Source organism: Ambystoma mexicanum, chromosome 4q (genome assembly GCF_040938575.1).
Source record: "Ambystoma mexicanum isolate Mex_15411 chromosome 4q, UKY_AmexF1_1, whole genome shotgun sequence".
NCBI classification, from domain to species: domain Eukaryota; kingdom Metazoa; phylum Chordata; class Amphibia; order Caudata; family Ambystomatidae; genus Ambystoma; species Ambystoma mexicanum.
In genome coordinates this window covers 435297625-435311694 of record NC_090928.1, presented here as the reverse complement: position 1 = coordinate 435311694, position 14070 = coordinate 435297625, and the positions used below count along the sequence as shown (strand labels likewise).

The 14070-nt window shown below is 43.6% G+C and overlaps 1 non-coding gene across 1 annotated transcript; it reads right to left on the bottom strand.

The window, feature by feature from the left end:
* Positions 1-12329: 12329 nt before the first annotated feature.
* Positions 12330-12401, bottom strand: TRNAC-GCA (transfer RNA cysteine (anticodon GCA)). Its single transcript has one exon. It is a non-coding gene; the product is annotated as a tRNA-Cys (tRNA).
* Positions 12402-14070: the final 1669 nt, after the last annotated feature.

Sequence of the window (14070 nt, the reverse complement as noted above, 5' to 3'; positions counted from 1 at the left end):
CCACCTGGGGAAGACCTCCCTCACTAGGAATTTAGCTGCTCTAAATGCATCTGGGTGTGAACAGGGCCCTGCTTCAATCCACCTCGAGAATGGGCATACTACTACAATCATATACCTATTTCCTTGACATACGTTGATCATATCAACATAGTCAATATGGAGATGCCGGAAAGGTCCCTCTGGCTGGGGTATAGTACCTCTTTTCACCTTCAGAGTGTGGCCGGCCGTAAACTGTTGACATGTGAGACAATTGCTGATAAAATTTGACACATGAGAATTTAACTCGGGGCAGAACCAGTCTTCCCTAATCCATGCTGCAATTACTTCCTTGCCTGTGTGGGCTGGGTAATGTAGTTGGCTCAGGGCGGTGTTCAAAAGTGCCAATGGTATTACAACCTTTCCAGTGTCACCCTGGCGCCATAGTGCGTCGGTTGGTGACATTGTGCATCCTCTTTTTACCCATATTTCTTTTTCGGCCATTGGTGCAGCCGCTTGTAGCTCCATAATCTGTGTGGCTGGGAGATGGGTGTACCCTTCTCTTATCAACATCTCCTTAGCCATTCCCCTCCCTCTCCCTCTCTGTGACTCTGGGGGGTTCCTATCTCACCAAAGTATGCAGCATACTTTGCATGTGCGTCTGCTGCTGCATTCCCTTTTGAGATGTGGTCTTCACCATTGGTGTGTGCGGTGCATTTGACTAAAGCTAATTCTTGGGGGTCATTTATTACTTCAATTAGTTCAGCCAATAGGAGGGCATGTTGCACTGGAGTGCCATCAGCTCTCCTAAACCCTCTTCTTCTCCATTTCGACAGCCCTGAGTGGACAGTGGATGTAACATACGTGCTGTCGGAGTATATGGTCACTCGTTTGTCAAAGCTTTCCTTCAACGCCAAGATCAGTGCAACTAATTCCGCTGCTTGAGCGGAGTAATGCTGTGGTAATTGTACACATTTCATGGCCACACACCCCGGTACCTCCATCATTTTTTACCACTGCTGCCCCAGTCCTCCTTATACCATCCCGTTGGTCGATAGTTGATGACCCATCAATGAACAGGAGCTCACCTCCCTCTAGTGCGTTTTCTTCAACCTTTCTAGTACATGAGTACATTTCAGTTATTTGCGTACAATCGTGGGAATAATCTCCTTCCTCAAGTACTTCTGCCAGGAACCTTGCAGGGTTGACCGTGCTACATCTAACAATTGATAGTTCAGCTCTGGATAGGATGATCTCATAACCTGATGCCCTCTGCGTGGTTAGGGTGGACTTAGGTTTATTCAATATTGCAAATAGGGCATGTTCCACAAACAGTGTAGTTGGGCACCCCATGGTTATTGCTGATGCTTTTTCTACCGCAAAAGCAGCTGCGGCGAGACCTTGTTCGCAAGGGAAATGACCCAACATCACAGGATCTAAGTGGCCACTGTAAAATGCTACTGGTTTGTAACCCATACTTGTTTTTTGAGCCAATACTGCTTTCATTACTGCTGAGTCGCAATGTGAAAATATAAAAAATTGTCGCTCATAGTCTGGGGATGCCAGTACCGGAGCAGTTGATATCGCATCTTTCAATTCATCAAAAGCCTCTTTCATTTCCATCGTCCACCCCAGCTTTTTCTCCCCTTTATTAGCTTCCCTTAACGCCTCAAGCAGGGGTCCTATGTAATACCCATGCTCCACAGTAGTTACACAGCCCCAGGAACTGCTGCAGTTCCCTCACTGTTTGTGGCATTGGAGTGTTTGAAATGGCCTGTGCTCTTTGTGGTGCAATCTTTCTTCCATGTTGGGATATAAGCTGACCAATGTAAAGTACCTGTTCTTGACAGTACTGTAGCTTTTCCATGTCTACCTTGTAACCTTTCTCAGCCAATATTGTCAACATCTTTAAGGAGTCCTCTCTGCATGTTCTTTCGTTTGTACTGCAAATTATTATGTCATCCACATACTGCAACACTGTGCTTTCCACTTCAATGTTACCCAAATCCATCTGTATTACTCTGTTGAAAATTGAGGGTGATTCGCAATACCCTTGTGGCAATCTGGTGTGCTTCCATTTTGTGTTTCTGTAAGTGAAGCTTGTCAGATCTTGTGAGTCTGGGTGCAATGGTATTGAGAAAAAAGCATTTTTAAGGTCGATCACTGTAAATCGTGATGCTTCTGCTGGAATGCCACACAATATTGTGGCCGGGTTTGCTGCTATGGGATATTCTGCTTCTACTATGTTGTTCAAGGGCCTGAGATCCTGTATGAAGCACCAAGACCCCCCTTTAGCCTTGCGCACTGGGTATACAGCCGTGTTACATGGTGATTCTGAGGGGACCAATATGCCATTATTTATAAGGGCCGTTATGGTTTCATATATGCCCTCATCTGCCTCTTTTGATAGTGGGTACTGTTTCACTCTGGGGAGTATTGCACCTTTTTTCAATTTTATCCTTACTCCCCCTATGCTTTTTATGCACCCCACGTCATAGGGGCTAGTAGTCCACAATGATGTGGTTACCTTTGACATATCCTCCTTAAAGAAGGGGACTGGGGTTCATGCGGGTGCCTCAAGTGCCATTGCAATTTTCTGTGCTACTTGTTTGTACGCCACTCTTAGCCATATTTCCACACTCATCATAAACACCATTTCACCTTCCTCCTTTTCTTCTGAGAACAGCTCCTCATCTGACACCTGGGTGAGCCTACATCCTTCTGCTAGTGCTATCACTGCCCTCCATGCTCTTCCTTCTCTGTCTTGGGCATGTACAGCAATGTAATCAGCTGTTGCTATAATGCTCTCAATGTCCACTAGAACCACCTTTCCTTCTGGTTCATTAACAGGTGTTTCTGGTCTGGCCTCCTCCAGATTTTTCCTTCTATCCCTGGCATCCATGCAAATGCCATATCTGTCCCGTACTGGAATAGTTCGCCATCTACTGGCTCCGCCCTAATCGCTGTCTGTCCGCAATATGCTTGCATAATCTGTCGTGCTGTGAGCATGTTAATCCCTGGAGTAGAGCAAATTATGCCGTCCTCAGTAAAGGAGATCGTCATATTCAACCTGTTCATTATGTCTCTCCCCAGTATATTTACTGGTGAGGCACTATAATATAGAAGTGGAACTGACAGGTCATAATCTCCAATAGATAAGGGAATGTTATCAGTAAAAGGAACCAACCCACTAGCCCCAGAGAATCCTTGGGTGTTCATGGCTTCGCCTGACATCTTAAATTTACCTTCCCTTATGCAAGACCGGGTCGCCCCGGTGTCAACACGGAATGATAATATTTTGTCACCTATCGTTACCTCTATGCGTGGTTCCTCCGCACTATTAGGTGTTACTGACAGGATGGGACACACCAAGGCAGTCTGTGGGCTGTCCTATTGAGGGTACAACGATTGGCCATTTCCTGCGTAAGGGTTGTGTCCCAAGACCGTCACCCTACCCAGTTGGGTTGTTTTTGCTTGGGGTTGTTGTGTTGTCGCTACCTGTTGTTGTGGCAGTGAATATGTCTGTGGCTGTTGTTGTGTTATTAGTTGTTGCTGTTCATGTCCCTGTTGCAACGTCTGCTGCTGCTGTATGCCCTGCTGTTCCTGTGAGGGCCTTGGCTGTCCCTGTTCACTCCATGATGGTGTTCCTGGTCTAACTCTACACGTGCGTGACATGTGCCCTAATAATCCACAACTCCAACACACCGTTGGTTCCCTACTCTGCCATCGAAAGTTCCAAGTGTTGTCCTGGTATACTGGTTGCCCTGTGGGGTAGGAATTTCTAAGTCCTCCCACCTGCTGTTGGGTGTTATATCCGTATCCTCTCCCTCTCATAATTCCTCCTCTCCCCCTGTTATAATTATAATACCCAGCTCCTGGCATTGGGTATCCTCCTCCCATGTTGGTCGTGTATGGTTGGAGTGGCGGCACCTGTTGTGTTATAGTCTGTGAAGGTGGTATTTGGGAGGAATCTTGTGCAGCCACTACTTGTGTGGGGCTTTGGGTCATTGTTGTAGGCGTAGTTATTAGTGCCCCTTCCATTGTGTATTTAGTAAGCTTTTTCTGTACTAGTTTAGCCTCCTTCGTTTTCCTGTCCTCTTCCTTTTGTTTCATTTTTCCTTGCCATGTCCTGCAATGATGCACTATAGTCAGTTGTATTTCTGGCCATGCTTTTGCTTCCATTCCCACTACTTTCTTTAGTTGTTTCTGAACTCCTTCTGGGAGCCCTTGTACTAGTATATGATAAAATATTGCTGGTGTTTTGTCCCATTGTTCTCTAGTTTCCATGCGCCACTTCTCTTGGATTTCCTGGATATAATCAACAGGATCTTCGTTCTCACGCATCTTGCGGGAGGTAATTGCTCCTATGTCTGATGTGTCTGGGTACTGTACCCTCAGTGCCTGCCATAGTGCATGTCTGCAGTTTGCGAATGGTGCCCCATCATGCGATGTGTTTGTTATTGCTACCCCAGGGAATCCCGCTCTCTTCCAAATGTCATCCGCTGCATCCCCTAATATCGATATTAGAAGGCCCTTTACATCTCCTACTGCCAGTTTCTGTCCTGCGGTGTGTTTTTCCATTTCATATATCCACTTACCCGCACCTCCACTTAATGATGGGAGCCTGCATTTTATATTTTCTTTGTCTGTATGCTTCCAAGGGACATACTGTGGTCTAACCCCTCCTCTCTCCAGAAGTGGCATTAAGTTATGTCTCGTTTTACCCTTTGTGTTCCATAAGATCGAGTCCTCACACCCTTCCTCCTCTTCCCTTTCTTCTACATCGTCAATTTCATCCGTATTTCCCCTGCTCGTAACTCTTTCTTCTCCATCTTTTCCCCTTTTTTCATCATTTCCTGTATTTAATGTGGGCATGTGTATTCGTCTTTCCTGCCTGCGTCTAGGGAGGTCCCTAAGCCGACATGCATAGGGTGTCAGTTCGTCTGTAAAGGGCGCAAGTTTTATTGTGCGTAACGAGCGTGAGGTGGTTGAGCATGTAGGGCGCGATGGGAGAGGGCGTGATGGGGACGGTGCGGCCTCATGTGTCTGTCTTTCCGCTATTCCTTGCTCTCCCTCCTCACTTTTCTCCAGCTCATCCTTTCTTCTACGGATCCATGGTGAGTCTGTGTTGGTCCGGGTGATGTATAGTTTATCTAGTGTTTCCCTTTCACTGTTTCTTCCTTCCTTCTCCACTCCTTCTTCTTCTTCACTACATATGTCAGTCATAAACGGCACCCCCCACTCGGTCTTTTTGCCCTTGATTGTTACTGTTTGTAAGTCTATTAGGTCCAGTTCTCCTTTTTCTCCTTTATCAACCGCTCCCCTTTGCGCTAATGTTGTTGCTACTTCTGTGTCTCTATATACATCCCCCCATACTTCACTCTCCCTTCTCCTATCTTCTCTTTCTCCTTCATTTCTCTCCTCCATCTCCCTACCATTTTCCTCCCTTTTCCTTTTTAATTCCTCCATTACTTCACTACTCATCTGTTCCAGTATTCTTTCATCCTCTTTCTTCCTTCCCCATTTCACCCTTTCCCTTTCTAATATACTCTCTATCACCCTCCCTTCTTCGTATTTCTTAGTCGTTTCTGATAGTAATCTCCTCTTCCACATTGCCATTTCTCTTTCTTTCTCTTCTTCTTCCCTTTTCTTTTCTCGCAGCACTGCTCTTGATACCCTTTCTGCTGCTGCTTTTACCCTTTCAGCTTCTCTCCTTTGCTCCTCAGTTCGTTCCCTTATTTTTTCCAATTCGTTCTTACCTTCTTTCCTTTTCCTCGCTCTCTCTCTTTCTTCCCTCTCGAGCTGTTTGATCAATTCATTCTGCTCATCCCTTAATTCTGCTAGTCGTTCCTCCAAAATCTCTTCCTTTTGTCGTAACAGCTCTTCCCCCCTCATTTCACTCTCCCTGGTATTATCCTCGTCTGTTTTCCTTACTACCTCCTTCTCTTCTCCTGTTAAGGAACTTCGTAATTTTAATAGCATCTATGCAGCTACCCACTCATCATTTCCTACTTCCACAGTTTGTTCTTCTCCAGTCCTCCTCTCCCCTGCTGGCATCTTCCTATGAGCCACATATGGTGGAGGGCTGTATGCCGGGTTCGAGTACCCCTCAGCTGCCCTTAGCTGACCTCTTCCTATCTCTCCTAACTCCCTTAAAGGGTACAACCCCACTCCCTCTGTTTTCACTCCCTTTGCTAGGGGTATATCGTTGCTCTGTTCCTTTTTATTTCATCTGATGTATTATTCTTTTCTCCTCCCTCTTGTCCGTTCCCCGTGTTCTTTGGGTCTTCACTCCCCTTTTTCCCATCCTCTCCTTCCTCCTTAATCTCTTTTTCTTCCGGTATTTCCCCCACAGTGAACATTCCATTTGGTCCTGGTCGGGATCCTTGGAACATCCTCCATAAGTTAAACACCTCCACGTGGTTTGCCAACTTCTTCCCTTTGTATGTATTGTGCAGATGGTTTAATAGTGAATGTTGGGCATATGGATCGAAGCTACCATTAGGCGGCCACGGTGTTATCATTTTGTTATCCGTCCCCTGGGTCCATTCTATGCTATACTTAATCAGTTTCTCCCTATGGGGTGACAGTGTTGTACATATGTGTTGTAGTGGGGTAGTGAGGGTGTTCCCCCACCCTCCCGATCCTGTCCCGTATGACATAGTAGCGCTCCACTTGTTACCCTTCCCCTATTTGGTAGCGGTTATCTCACTAGCAGTTTGCAATATACAGCCTTATATCGTTACCTGGCCCCGTAAGGTTGGGGACTTGCGATAGTCCGCTAAGGAAAATTATAAAAATATAGTATTTTACATTTGTATATTTTCTTCTGTCTTTCTTTCTTTACACGACACCCTTATGGCCCTCTGCGGCCGAGGTGCACGTAGCCCCCTGCGGCTGCGTACCCCTTATGACGTTCTTATACAGTCGTCCTATTTTCACTTGCTCCTCCTCCTTCTTCTACACTTGCCGTGGCCGGCGTTCTCCGTGCGCAGCCACGTCCCCCGATCAACTCATTACCGTTTATCTCCGTTTCCACTCCCTTACCACAGTTCTCTTCCCCATCACTCTCAGAAAGAAAGATGCTTTGTGCTCGGGATATCCTATGAAAGCTCTACTGGTGACTTCACCGATCTCTTTGAGCTACTGGTAAGTTCTTCATATATTCTTTAAGTTCAAAATACACTTGCAATCTACTCCGTTAACCTCACAACTGTCTTCCTGTTACTCCTGGAACAAGGTAATCAATAATATAACCGGACTGCGCACCCTGCGTCGCCTCGCGTGTGATACGCCCCTCGACAGGAGGGCTTAACCAGCCAATTATCTTCCGTATTGGGCAACTAACTAGCTACCGCCTACAGGGAAACGTCATCTACCTATGAGTTTCTTGCTCGAACAATAGGTATCCTCATCTACTCATTGATCAATAAATGCCAAATCGTAGGAAACCACACACACACCCACCCTTACACGTAGTCGCGACCTAGGCCAATCAGTGTCTACGAGCGGCCGCACGTGATGTTTTCGTGCTCCACCCCCCTCTCTCGCGCAACGTAGCCGACTGCTCTCGCACTTGTTCGGCTACAATTCATTCCATTGCCAACACTAAATTGCCAAACCTTCTCCGCGCACCTGTGCAACACCTCCCACCTCCCGTATTTAATTCCTCCCCCCTCCCTCACAATTTCACATTGCTTGTTGTGCGTGGCATGCTCACCAAGTTCTCTTGATGCGGGGCCGCTCGACTGCGTGCACCCCTCCAAGCGGCTCGCCACCTCCCCTCGTCTGGACCACGTCTGGACACTCGCCAACCGCGGGCGGGATACTTCTCAACCGGCTCCCGAGGGCCAATATCCGGATTGCGCTGTCCGGTCTTCTCGCAGCTCCGCGATGGTCCTGTAGTCCTCAGAAGGAGGCAACGGCAGAGGGGGCCGTGCCGCCGGGCCTCCTCGCAACGCGATTACCTGGAAAAAGTAAAAATAAAAAAAAAGCAGATCTTAAACAGATCTCAGCAGTGCCTCTAACTTGTCGGGGGGAAATTCTGCCGGGGTCGGCCGGGCCGTCCGCAGACCTCCGTGCAGGGAGGCCCCAACTCCTCCCGTATATCCCAAAAGAGATAGAGTATGAGACACACGCAAGAAGCAAGGTGACTCTGCTGTTTATTAGACAAAACGGCAGGGATGGGTCAAGGAGCGTATGCGTCCGTCCTGACACACACACAATCGTGTGGCACGCAGGCCCTTTTTACCTTAGTGTGACGCGCTACTTGCGTCATCTTACAAAGTTTAATAAAAAACCTATTTCCACTCTGGATTGGTTACTCGAGTGGTAGGATTAGTATAGCGCACATATAGAGAACGGTGTTAGTGGCTGAGGGTTAGTCAGGTGGTATACCTGGGCTGTCCCTTCAATTTGATACATGAAAATTGTTACATGAAGACCTCTGAGGATTGGTCAATGTGAATGGCGTCAGTGATAAGAACCCCATGTTCTAATTGGTCCGCTCGCGAGCCTCCCAGTCTGGGACTATCGCTGTTCCCAGCTCGCGGTGCACCTGTCATTTGCAACAATGTTTTAATATGGGTAGGTGTAAACAATGTGAGGATTTATTCATATGTTGGGAGGTCGACTACTCCCACTGCTGCAGATGTCCAATGAGTCTTTTAATTGTATCTGCCTGTGTCTTGAAACGTGGGATTCAGGCGTCTCCTTCCTTCTGGGCTTGGCATCTTGTCAGGTTTGGCTTTGTCACGTGAGGTGGGACCGTGTTTGAGGCAAAATTCAACACAATTAAAATTGTTTTCCCTACTGTGTGCCTGGGTTATCTTGCAGGTGCGACCTTGGCGTTGGCTTGCAGCGTGTGAGATTGCAACATCGTGCCCTTGGCGGGGTGCCTTCGCCGGGCTTATTTTGCAGGGATAGCAACCCAGTTCTTGCTCGTTCAGTGTTCATGGAAGCTTTTGCCTGCGGGCTACTTGGGCCTGGTGCATAGGTGGAACCGTTTGATGCCGGGTGCTTTAGGTTACGGTATCATATTGCTTTATCCTCAGTATCGTGTCCCAGTTACATTCTTCATTATGGTACATGGCTCTTGAAAGAAGCGTGAGCAAGCCTTTTTATATAAGTTCATGATGCGTCTTGCGTTTCTGCATTTTGAGAGCCTATGTGGAAAATAATAAAGATGCACGTCCGTGAGTATGTCTGTCGCCTAAGTCATAGCACTGAGTATATTCTTCGTGTAGATTGGTGCGGGAGTGTGCGGTGTGTATATTTGCACAGGTGTGCTGACCATTGGCTAGGTCGTCATGGCATCTCTAACGACTTGTAGGTTTAGTCGAGTTGATCCGTGCTGCAGGTGTCGGCATGGACAGGGCGGGCTGCTGGACACATCTGTATGTTCCTGTACCAGGGTATTTGGTCGTCCGGTAGATAGGCAAACTCTTCTCGTGGCGGGTGTCTGGGCCGTGATCCTCTAGGCCAAGCGCGAGAGGGGAAGGGCGGGAGCCTGGTCTTCCATTCTCCCACTTCAAAACAGTTGAACAAGGGGGCACCCAGATTTGAACTAGGGACCTCTTGATCTGCAGTCAAATGCTCTACCCCTGAGCTATAACCCCATTTCTGAAAAGTTCACCTTTATTAATTCAGTAATATGTACAAAGTGCAAGCAACATGCAATCACCATCAAAGCAATGCATTTTCAGCCACCAAACCCTCCTTATATGTATATGGGGTGCAAAGGATGTCCTTTTTCTGCCTTGGTAAAATACAGTGAGGTTTCCATTGCAAGAATTCATACATTTCGTATCACATGTAGATCTTGGAACATGGAAAAAAAATCTTTTGTCAAATGCACAAATTCTGCAAAATGTAACTGCTTCTCTACTGCAGTTCGTTGATTTTGTGCTAAGAGCATAGCTAAACCCAATTGTTCATTGTTTTGTATATGAAATGATGATATATCCTATTGTTTCTTAAAGTGCATTGGGTTGAAAAACATTTTAACAGGATCTATTGACGAGGGTATATGGTTATGAAACAGGGACTTCTTGAACTACACTCCTACGCTCTACCACTGACATAGACCCTTGAATGCTGAAAACTGCCCTTTTTTAAAAAGGTGATAGAGTGGGTGACTGTATGGAACTTGTAGAACTAATGACATCAGTGCACTTCTGGTCAGCTGTACAAATTAATACATTTCATTAAGGGCATATTATTGGTTTCCACCACAGTTTTATAACATTCATATGAGCTTCCAATGGACTATTTCAAACTGATCATATCACCAGTAGAACTTGGGTGAATGTAAAACACAGCTTGTATCATATGAAGAAATCCTAAACAGCTTAATGGTGTTTACCCTATGTTCAGGTGATGATCAGGAGTATTTCAAATTTAGAAAAGTGTTGCTCATTACATAAAATGCTAAGATTGTAAATGTTTACTTCAATTTATTTAATTGATAAATATTTATACAGGTAAAACAGTTGGACAAGGGAGCACCCAGATTTGAACTAGGAACCTCTTGATCTGCAGTGAAATGCTCTACCCCTGAGCTATAACCCCATTTCTGAAATGTTCACCTTTATTTATTCAGTAATATGTACAAAGTGGAAGCAACATGCAATCACCATCAAAGCAATTCATTTTCAGCCACCAAACCCTCATTACATGTATAAGGGGTACAAAAGATGTCCTTTATCTGCCTTGGTAAAATACAGTGAGGTTTCCATTGCAAGAATTCATACATTTCGTATCACATGTAGATCTTGGAACATGGAAAAAAAAACTTTTGTCAAATGCACAAATTCTGCAAAACGTAACTGCTTCTCTACTGCAGTTTGTTGATTTTGTGCTAAGAGCATAGTTAAACCCAATTGTTCATTGTTTTTTATATGAAATGATGATATATCCTATTGTTTCTTACAGTGCATTGGGTTGAAAAACATTTTAACAGGATCTATTGATGAGGGTATATGGTTATGAAACAGGAACTTCTTGAATTGTACTCCTACGCTCTACCACTGAGTTAAACCCTTGAATGCTGAAAACTGGCCTTTTTTAAAAAGGTGATAGAGTGGGTGACTGTATGGAACTTGTAGAACTAATGACATCACTGCACTTTTGGTCAGCTGTACAAATGAATACATTTCATTAAGGGCATAATATTGGTTTCCACCACAGTTTTATAACATTCATATGAGCTTCCAATGGACTATTTCAAACTGATAATATCACCAGTAGAACTTGGGTGAATATAGAACACACCTTGTATCATTTGAAGTAATCCTAAACAGCTTAATGGTGTTTACCCTATGTTTCAGGTGATGATCAGGAGTATTTCAAATGTAGAAATGTGTTGCTCATTACATCAAATGCTAAGATTGTAAATGTTTTTTTCTATAGGTAAAACAGTTGACCAAGGGGGCACCCAGATTTGAACTAGGGAACTCTTGATCTGCAGTCAAATGCTCTACCCCTGAGCTATACCCCCATTTCTGAAATGATCACCTTTATTTATTCAGTAATATGTACAAAGTGGAAGCAACATGCAATCACCATCAAAGCAATGCATGTTCAGCCACCAAACCCTCCTTATAAGTATCAGGGGTGCGAAGGATGTCCTTTATCTGCCTTGGTAAAATACAGTGAGGTTTCCATTGCAAGAATTCCTACATTTCGTATCACATGTAGATCTTGGAACATAGAAAAAAACTTTTGTCAAATTCACAAATTCTGCAAAACGTAACTGTTTCTCTACTGCATTTTCTTGATCTTGTGCTAAGAGCATAGTTAAACCCAATTGTTCATTGTTTTGTATATGAAATGATGATATATCTTATTTTTTCTTACAGTGCATTGGGTTAAAAAATACATTTTAACAGGATCTATTGACAAGGGTATATGGTTATGAAACAGGGACTTCTTGAAAAGCACTCCTACGCTCTTGTACTGAGTTAAACCCTTGAATGCTGAAAACTGCCCTTTTTTAAAAAGGTGATAGAGTGGGTGACTGTATGGAACTTGTAGAACTAATGACATCAGTGCACTTTTGGTCAGCTGTACAAATTAATACATTTCATTAAGGGCATATTATTGGTTTCCACCACAGTTTTATAACATTCATATGAGCTTCCAATGGACTATTTCAAATTGATAATATCACCAGTAGAACTTGGGTGAATGTAAAACACAGCTTGTATCATATGAAGAAATCCTAAACAGTTTCATGGTGTTTACCCTATGTTTCAGGAGATGATCAGGAGTATTTCAAATGTAGAAATGTGTTGCTCATTACATCAAATGCTAAGATTGTAAAAGTTTTTTTCTACAGGTAAAACAGTTGAACAAGGGGGCACCCAGATTTGAACTAGGGACCTCTTGATCTGCAGTCAAATGCTCTACCACTGAGCTATACCCCCAGTTCTGAAAAGTTCACATTTATTAATTCAGTAATATGTACAAAGTGCAAGCAACATGCAATCACCATCAAAGCATGTGATTTGCATCATTTTCAGCCACCAAACCCTCCTTATAAGTATATGGGGTGCGAAGGATGTCCTTTATCTGCCTTGGTAAAATACAGTGAGGTTTCCATTGCAAGAATTCATACATTTCGTATCACATGTAGATCTTGGAACATGGAAAAAAATCTTTTGTCAAATGCACAAATTCTGCAAAATGTAACTGCTTCTCCCCTGCAGTTTGTTGATTTTGTGCTAAGCGCATAGTTAAACCCAATTGTTCATTGTTTTGTATATGAAATGATGATATATCCTATTGTTTCTTACAGTGCATTGGGTTGAAAAACATTTTAACAGGATCTATTGAAGAGGGTATATGGTTATGAAACAGGGACTTCTTGAACTACACTCCTACGCTCTACCACTGACATAAACCCTTGAATGTTGAAAACTGCCCTTTTTTAAAAAGGTGATAGAGTGGGTGACTCTATGGAACTTGTAGAACTAATGACATCAGTGCACTTCTGGTCAGCTGTACACATTAATACATTTCATTAAGGGCATATTATTGGTTTCCACCACAGTTTTATAACATTCATATGAGCTTCCAATGGACTATTTCAAACTGATCATATCACCAGTAGAACTTGGGTGAATGTAAAACACAGCTTGTATCATATGAAGAAATCCTAAACAGCTTAATGGTGTTTACCCTATGTTTCAGGTGATGATCAGGAGTATTTGAAATGTAGAAATGTGTTGCTCATTACATAAAATGCTAAGATTGTAAATGTTTACTTCAATTTATTTAATTAAAAAATATTTCTACAGGTAAAACAGTTGGACAAGGGGGCACCCAGAATTGAACTAGGGACCTCTTGATCTGCAGTGAAATGCTCTACCCCAGCGCTATACCCCCATTTCTGAAATAGGCACCTTTATTTATTCAGTAATATGTACAAAGTGGAAGCAACATGCAATCACCATCAAAGCAATGCATTTTCAGCCACCAAACCCTCCTTATAAGTGTAAGGGTTACAAAAGATGTCCTTTATCTGCCTTGGTAAAATACAGTGAGGTTTCCATTGCATTAATTCATACATTTAGTATCACACGTAGATCTTGGAACATGGAAAAAAAAACTTTTGTCAAATGCACAAATTCTGCAAAACGTAACTGTTTCTCTACTGCATTTTGTTGATTTTGTGCTAAGAGCATAGTTAAACCCAATTGTTCATTGTTTTTTATATGAAATGATGATATATCTTATTGTTTCTTACAGTGCATTGAGTTAAAAAATACATTTTAACAGGATCTATTGAAGAGGGTATATGGTTATGAAACAGGAACTTCTTGAAAAGCACTCCTACGCTCTACCACTGACATAAACCCTTGAATGCTGAAAACTGCCCTTTTTTAAAAAGGTATTAGCGTGGGTGACTGTATGGAACTTGTAGAACTAATGACATCAGTGCACTTCTGGTCAGCTGTACAAATTAATACATTTCATTAAGGGCATATTATTGGTTTCCACCACAGTTTTATAACATTCATATGAGCTTCCAATGGACTATTTCAAACTAATCATATCACCAGTAGAACTTGGGTGAATGTAAAACACAGCTTG